Here is a 9447-nt window from a genome sequence, read left to right as displayed (position 1 = left end):
TAGTTTGAATGTTTATTTTTTTCTCGATAATTACTCGATGCTATTTGTGATTTTTCTGTAATGTTGTATTTCAACAGGAATTATTACACAACGTCAACTAGTTGCGAGACTCTTGTGTTTATTTTTTGATCGATTCACAGAGCCATTGGTAAACATTTTTAATAATATGTAGAGGATAATTGTTCATATCAGTGAAGTATCGTTATATATGTCTCCAAGCGAACACTAAAAAAGCTGTAATAAGCGAGTGGCGTAACCATGAAAATATATATACTTTCGGTGTTCACTAAGTGAACTATATTTCGATCTTACACTGAAACAAGCAATTTTTAATAGTATGATATGCCGAAAAGGATATTATAAGACAGTTAATGATTGTTTTTCAAAAAAGCGGGCAAAATTGTATGCGAACGTAAAGTCATTTCGGAAATGACGTCGTTGAAGTTGTGTCCGAGCCCTTTGGGCGCTGACGTCATAATTGGAATTGAGAGCGTGCTTACATTGCAAAACAGTGGAATACTTCATAGATAATTCCATCCTATCAGACAAAATGAATACAGTATGACCACGTATGCAGTAAGTGAGCAATATGACGTGTCACATGACAGTTTGACGCCGTTGACAATATAAGAAGAAAATGTCAAAAATCAGTTGCGATACACGTCACAAAGACTTCATACTATTACGATACATTTAAGTTCATAGATATATTTCACTATCTAATGCCAAAAGTATAAGAAAGGTAATACATAAATGTATTAAGTTCCTATCTGGTTATGGCATTGCAATAGAAAGTGTTGTCCATTAAACTGGAAAGTTACCCGGATATAGATAGGACATACACACAAAACAATCACAAGTTTAGGGTACTTTTGTCATCGGGACAAGACGGATAGAGCCAGAAATATAAAATGATTTCCACAATACACTCTTCATTAGCATCTAAAGTCGGCACAAAGAAGTCCACCTTTCATAAGCATTTTGCAGCTTTGTTGAAAACCAGCGGATACATTAATTTGATCCAACACCTCATCTTGGATTCCAGAATATAGCTTTAAACATTTAAGTAAATTGTATATTAATTTGTGTAATCCGGAAGTGGGGAGATAAAACCTTTCTTAAAGCAAAGCAGAAAATTGTACGTTTGAGCCCAACCAAGTACCACACATTTTTGTCAATGATACATGCCCGAAGGGGGACATTGTCCATGTTAAAACTGCAAGTCTTCATTTCAGTGTAACGTTAATTCAAGTTGAGTTTTGATGATGAAATTTGCTGCATTGTATTACTATTTTATTCACTATTTGAAATTGTTCAATTATTCGAATTTATTTTGACGGAATAAAGATGATTCATTGTTAATTTTTATTTTTTAAGTGTTAGACTTGGATATTTTTAACAATATATGAAACGATTTTTTGTTGTGTGTTAATGGTAATTGAACCGGATAATTGACATATGTTCATCAAATTTAACCATCATTGTTCTAGTAGTAGGACTTGTATAATAAAAGAAAAACACTTTCGTATCTTAAGTCTGAAACTCAGGCCCCAATTTCTCGAAGCTTCTTAAGCTTAACAGGCTCAAGTCGCTTATTTCAATTAGACAAAATACATACTAATAATGGATTTTGATAAATGATAAATGGTGTCTTCTAATTAGCATACAGATTGTTCTTAAATAATTTCTAAAAACTCTTAAAGAAGTAAATATAACGCATAATATAGAACAGCAGAAATAGTGAGTTTAGCTTAATCCTGTTATAAGGGACTTAAGAAGTTTCGAGAAATTGGGGCCAGACTCTTGAATCATGATTACGAACATTCTTAAGTCTGAGTTCAAACTCAATGGTAAAACTGCAAATCATCATTCTTGTTGAGTTTTGATAATGAAATTGCTGAAACTTATAACTATTCAAAATTGTACAATTATTTACATTTATTTTCGTAAAACGAATGGAATGAAAATGATTCTTTGAAATTGAATAAATGTCCGAGACTAGACTTGGAGTTGAGACGTTTCGTTATCATGGCCCTGCATGCATGTGTGCTATCAGCATGGTTTAAAATATTAACGACATTCCATTTAAAAAGTGGCTAAGTTGTCATATGAAATTCCAGTGTTTGAAGTTTGGTCCTTTTTTTATTGATTTATAAGCGTTTCGGTAGACTCTTTACTTACTGGAGGTGTTGACAGTGAACCGGCCACGAAGGAGAAAACATAAGGTGACGTTACCGATATTAGAACTGGCAGCCATTTTTCTAGCGGCTAGCCTTAGAGCTCTGTCTGTCGAGTTTACACTGTCACTGGACATTTTTTTTCATGGGAAAAATGAATGTTTCCTACTAAGATATATCCTCCTGACCACCAGTTATTATCATGATAAAAACATTTGCAGAAATTAAATAACGGTAGTAAACATTGTATTAGTGAACTAAAGCGAAAATATTTCTCAACGTTTTTTCTATATCTTTCATAAGTTTTCAACTTTCATGGCCATAATTGCAGCACCCTTTGTGGGACCCTAATATAATATATTTGATTTAGTTATACGATATTGCTATTGATTTAAACAAATAATATCTGGATAAATCAAATATAAGGGCCTAAAATAAGGTGAAAAACAGCTGCGTATTCAGGGGGTCCAACGTGATTTGTGTTTGCCGAATTTTAAGTGAGGTAATTGTGTGAAGCCGAATCAAATGGCAGCGTTTGAAGGTGTTTCGGTATTTCAGGTAGGTATTTTCACCTTGAAAGTAAGTTACATCACCATTGTCGCAATATAAATACGCCTACCCGGAGACCACACGTTTAAGCGTCTCTCGTTTTTTTTAACTTTTGTTTCTAGAGGCCTAAACGAAAAAGTTATTGAATGTATAAGCTGAACGATTGATTGTTTACAAAGTGAAAATAGAAAATTGCGTGGCTTGAAACTGTGTTTTCAGTCCAAGTTTACCTAAAAAACACAAAAACGGCCATATAGTGCCCATGTAAGTGCATTAGCCGTCGAAAAAATAAATAATGCAAAAATTCAATAAAAAAAAATAGCTAAAATTGGTACAAGAATTGAAAACACAGTTTCAAGTCACGCAATTTTCTATTTTCACTTTGTAAACAATCAATCGCTCAGCTTATACATTCAATAACTTTTTTGTTAAGGGAAACAAGCGATGTAGGCATGCTCTTCAATTAGCAGTTTATCCATGATATTATGATTTTCAGTTTTGAGTCGTAAATGCTTTGTAACACAAAATCGTAACTTGCAATTTTCAATATCACATTCAATATCAGAGCTATTTGTTTTAAATATATCTCGAAACAAGCAAAATATAGGAGTTGAAGAAAACATTTCTCACGATATGTTGGTTAATGGGGAGATCCCAGTGATGATATAGAGGATATTTGTTGATCTCAGTGTAAGATCGTATTTTGTTTCACGAGTGTTATTTTGTTATGACCACGAGTGAAATAAAATATGATATTGTACTAAAATCAACAATTTTCTTTTATTTCATGTATTTTCGACGTCTTTTTACATTTCTTTCCCCGACGGTGTGGTTAATAAATCTCACAACATTCCCAGGCTCCCCCGGCCAGGAAATTAACACAGCAAAACATTACATTTTAACGTTTTTATTTTATTTATCAAAATCAATATTCCAGGATATAAATGATATTTAAAGCTAACAAAATGATTTCATTTATTTTTTATGTTTACTTTTGAAAGAACAAAACAAGAGTTTCCGTATGCCAAAACGTGCACCTCCAGGAAAATGGAAAAAAAGAAAACCAGAACTTCTCAGGTATAATATAATTCGTGTATGCCAAGCAAAACTGTATTCCACTAGAACCATCGCAGGAGTGATAAGGGTCCCGAATGAAAGGTTTGAATGCACGTTATAAGGTTATTGGCAACTGCTGTAGCAGGAATTCTATCTTTGATTAGTGTGGCATGACCTACCTTGACAACTTTATTTGTATTGCTTGTCAGAAATGCTAAGAAAGTATGAATTTGATATCTTGATCGGCTGTTATTAATAAAAAAGATAATTATGGACGGACAGACGGACAGAAAGACAGAAAGACAAACACGTAAATACTACGAAAACAACAACAAACTGTATTAAAATGATTCAAGGATTTTGCTCAACTTAAAATGAATATCACAATAAAGGAAACAAGACAAAATGCTTTCACCAGACATGTAATTGTGTCAAAGGCAAGCAGGCAATCATGTTCAAAATATAAATATGTTTTTGTTGTATTGACTTCTTTAAACATCTTAGCAAGCTAAAAAAAAAAAAAAAAAAAAAAAAAAATACTCAGCTGTTGCTGAAAACGAATTTCTGAAAAAAAATGAAAATAATTTGATATCATTTACATGTAACTTTTTTAAGAGAAAAATCATTCGAAATAATAAAATGAGATTGTTTCAGAAATAGTGAAGAATATGGAAAATGCGTACGCTCGTGTGGTATATATTATGGTAAACATCATTTTGAACATTTTTAAACATGTATATAAACTATATTTAGTATACATATTCATTCAAATCATAGTATTAAAATAATCGATCAATTCGTAAACGATCGATTTGAAGTCATAATTTATAATCTAACACCTTCTGCGTTTAAATGTCACATCAACTTAAGAAAGGAAAAAATGTCACATCAAAATCAGAACGGAAAATGTAACATTAATTGTCAATCGAAGAATGTCGTTTCAACTTAAGAATGCAATACTAACAAAGGAAGAAATTCATTTCAAAATATAAATGAAAAACTGTTTCATTAATCGGAAATGGAAAAATGTATTTTTATTTAAAATAGAAATGTCACATCAAATGGCATCGGAGGAATGAATGATAAAAAAAAGGTTGTCACATTAACTTAAGAATGTCAAATAAAATTATTATACCTCACTTTTGTTTACAATGGTAAAATCCCATTACCCGAAAAAGAGATATTTTGACTGTCAGAAACATTTGCAACATTTTTGATACGTGACCAAGCGAAAATTCACTGTCATGTTATGTGACCGCAGTGACATTTTAAATGTCATATAGCGCAAATAACTGCTTCATTATTTTAGCCAAATCATGACGTGATTGCCTCCCTTATACACATACAGTAGTGACGTCACTATTCAATGTGTACACAAAAACATCAGACGACAGGAAATTAACGGTGGATTTTTGTTCTAGATATAATTATCTTATTATGTTATATTTTGTTTACCTTGTTAAACTTGTTTTATTAAATGAATTAAAAACATTTTAAAACTTTTTCATTTACTTAATTTTGTTCGGTATAATAAAATAAATATCATATGGCAGCATGTGTGACATTGATATTGTCAACCCGCATTTTACTCATCACTATTATCATTATCTTTTTTTACCAATATATAAAATGAATAAGATTTCAAGATCTATTCTTACCTCATCCAGTCCCGCTATGAGCCATCGCCTCATTGGTGGGTTGTCATCAGTAACCAACTCCACGGCAAGCGGCATCTCTTCACGTGGATGGCTTAACCCTTCCGGTACAGTGGACGCTAACACATTTGATGAGAAGCAGCACCACATGTTCCCATATAAGTGTATATACAATTAAATCCAGTACAATAATAATAAAAACAAATATTAAACATATGAATAAAAGTGCTTATAAACTAGTATTATCCAAAAGAATAAAAACAATAAGGTTTTCTTATGCCTTTCCATGTGATGAATATATTATTAATAACATTCAACCTAAACCGAAGCCCCATCCAATATACAATACTATATTTATTGAAATACACGAAAACTAAATAAACATTTTCTTCTACACGGGTTCGGTTTAAGAGATCTTGGTAACAATGCTGGTGCCTTTTAGCATGTTCACTGTAAGATTTTCAAAACCAACAGAAAATACCTATTCTTTTATGTGCATTTCTTTAAAAAAGAAAATTTGACTTATTGATTGAAACAGATTTTAGGACTTTCAACAAATTCTAAAAAAGCGAGCAAAATAAAACATAACTTTGTTGATGGTGTTGTCCACAGCAGCAATTGCTATTGCAATGTGAATATCTTAAATGCTCAAGTAAGCAATAATCTTTTCTTCTTTTTTTCTTCTTCTTCTTCTTCTTCTTCTTCTTCTTCTTCTTCTTCTTCTTCTTCTTCTTCTTCTTCTTCTTCTTCTTCTTCAAAATGTTTTAAATATATGACAATAAGGTTCTTAACTACTAATTAATTTACCTATACATTTATATGTAAACAGAAAACACTTAAAGCTGCATTCTCACAGATTGAACGTTTTGACAACTTTTTGACTTGGAACGACCCAATTGATGCGAATATGGATGGAATCCAGTGATATAAGACTGCTGACAAAAAATCAGATCGCAGATTTTTATATTTAAGTTAAAAAATTGATGCTTTATGCATTATGCAAAAAATAAAAAATAAATGTCAAAACGATAAATCTGTGAGAGTGCAGCTTTCAGATCGGAACAAATTCCACGTCCAGCTTTTCGCATAAATTACAACCATACGTTTCCTTAAAAATCAGTGCAAAATCAATAGATTTATCAATAAAAAGGTATGTCGCTTTTCTTCTAGGAAATTCGCCCAATTTGAATTTTTCACGGAATCTTTTTTGTATCAGTCCGAAAGTAAGAAAAGTCCAGCAGAAAATATTTTATCTCTGACATATTCATGATCTTTTTCTTTCTGTGGTCTTTAACTAAATTCAAACAGTAACGGCTATGATTTATGTTCATTACTCAGTCTTTAAAATAGTCATATAAATTAAAAGCAATAAAAAAACAAGCGACTGGCTGCTGTAAAACATTCCAAGACACAACATTTAATCACAAGAAATTATAACGTTGACCTGCCAGCGTTGATCAATTCAGCGTCTCACCAAATTGAGTAGAAATACATGACCCTAAGCTCGAAAGGGAATAAGGCTACAAACAACCAATTTACACAGTTCCACGGGCAATGATTATTCCATTATTTACAATACAAACTCATATCTTTCAATACAGTGCCAGATTATGTTCAGTTCTATGCAAAAAGAGCACCCGTTTCTTCTCTTTTATTCAACTTTAATAAACTATTGATATTTGAACACAAGCGCTTTTTTTCTGTATTAACATCCGGATCTTGGACAGCGGAGGGGCGGGTGAGATAACTGTGTTATTGAGCTATATAGAGAGTGCATCCTTGGCCACATACGGGTATTTGCCATTTTGCTATAACGTACCTTTACTTTATTACTTTTCATAATAATAATTTTCATTTTATATTCCATAAGCCTTTCCTAAAATAGTATCAGTAATCTCATTGAAACGAAGTCCACTTCGGAAAATGTATGCACCAATGTGCAATATCATATTTATGACAACATGTATACACAGAAATGAATCAAATATTTTCTGACACTCGGGTTAGAGGTCTTTGGAAAGATGCTAAGAAGCCTAAGACCAAAAGAAAATGCAGTTTGTGTCTCGTGTATTTCTTAAATTCAAGGTCATGAAATATAAAATGACCTAAATAGTGAAACATGAGTTTTGAATTATTTTTTATCCTAATTGTGCAAAACGTTTTAATTGTAATACTTCCGCCGTGAATTAAAATGCAAAAGAGATTTGGCTTTCAACACATTCTATTTGTGGTAAACATGGAAACACTAGCACGGCGCTCTGGTTCTAACCACGCAGTACTTAATGGTGGGGTTGACAACTTGACGTGGGGTGCGGGGGTGACTATGTTCGATCCTGTGGGGTTTTCTTGCGATGATGACGCAATGGACGTTCATAGGTTCTACTTCGGATAACAATTCATTTATTTACATTCCCACCAATCGTAATATCAGGAAGCAAAATGCATTTAAGACACTCCAATACCTATAAACAGAAGCGTTTGTCCTGATGAAAACCATTACGAAACATCCGTCTTGTATCGCTCCTGCCTTCACCATGACCAATATACATGCAATGCTGACCACATGACACTTCATTCACTCAAACTTAAATACATGTATACACATGTCCAGGGGCTAGAATTCATTGTTCAAGTTCAATATAATATCATTACACGTTATATTGTGTTGTCATACTTTAATTGAGAGTGTGCACTGGACTTACACGGATTACTTGAAATATATACTGCTCTAGTGTGTGCCGTCCTGGTGGGGCGTTGTTTAAGTATGCATATATTGTATTTGTATTATATTGGATGATGTCCTGGTAGGGCGTTGTGAAAGTATGTATACATTATGTTTGTATTATAGTCGGTGCTGTCCTGGTGGGGCTTAATTAAGTGTGCATATATTATATTTGTATTCTAGTGGGTGCTGTCCTGGTGGGGCGTTGTTAAAGTATGCATATATTGAATTTGTTTTCTAGAAGATGATGTCCTGGTTGGGTGTTGTAAAAGTATGTATATATTATGTTTGTATTATAGTCGGTGCTGTCCTGGTGGGGCGTAATTAAGTGCATATATTATAATTGTATTCTAGTGGATGCTGTCCTGGTGGGGCGTAATTAAAGTCTGCATATATTATATTTGTATTCAAGTGGGTGCTGTCCTGGTGGGGCGTTGTTAAAGTATGCCTACATTATATTTGTATTCTAGTGGATGCTGTCCTGGTGGGACGTAGTTAAAGTATGCATACATTACATTTGTATTTTAATGGGTGCTGATTTGGTGGGGCGTAGTTAAGGTTTGCATACATTATATTTGTATTCTAGTGGGTGCTGTCCTGGTGGGGCGTAGTCAAAGTATGCATATAATTATTATATTTGAAACAGTAGTTCCTTTTACTGTTCAGTATATTTATGCATGTTTTATAAATCGAATGTTTTATAGTTGCAGATTGCAGTGTGGAAATTGACAGTACTATCTCTGACGTAGGTAACGCGTCGGCTATAGTTGTAACTAACTAAAGACCGAGTGTATATAGACCGAGTGTATATACCTCTCTTACGCACTCAGGGGCGAAGCTAGACCAGATAAAACGCCCTGCTTGGACGGTTAGTATTAGATAGAAACACCTCGGTCAGTTTCCATTGGAAACAAAATCAGAGTATATGGACAGTTTATCATGTCATTACACTGCAAGTAGTTCGCGTAGTAATTTTAATTTAGCAGTTTAACCAAAGGACGTTACTCTGAGGAATCTTGAGTGTTCATGCAATAGTTCGCTTCAAAGGAAATCGATTTAAACTTAATAATACAAATTACACGTTAAACAGTGTACGATTAATTAACACTATCAGTATTATTAAGTTTACGAAATACTTCCATTCATACCCCGGCCGGTATACATGACGCACAGTTTCTGATATTTCCCGATACGTCATTCAAGTATGTAATAAATTTGAACATATTGGCCATTTTCCCCGACGAAACAACGTCGTATGGGGGAGATAGCCAAGTTGTTCCGTTTGGTA

The sequence above is a fragment of the Mya arenaria genome, chromosome 10, assembly GCF_026914265.1.
Source record: "Mya arenaria isolate MELC-2E11 chromosome 10, ASM2691426v1".
Classification (NCBI taxonomy): domain Eukaryota; kingdom Metazoa; phylum Mollusca; class Bivalvia; order Myida; family Myidae; genus Mya; species Mya arenaria.
The sequence above is the reverse complement of the archived record's forward strand: the minus strand, read 5'-3'. Positions refer to the sequence as shown.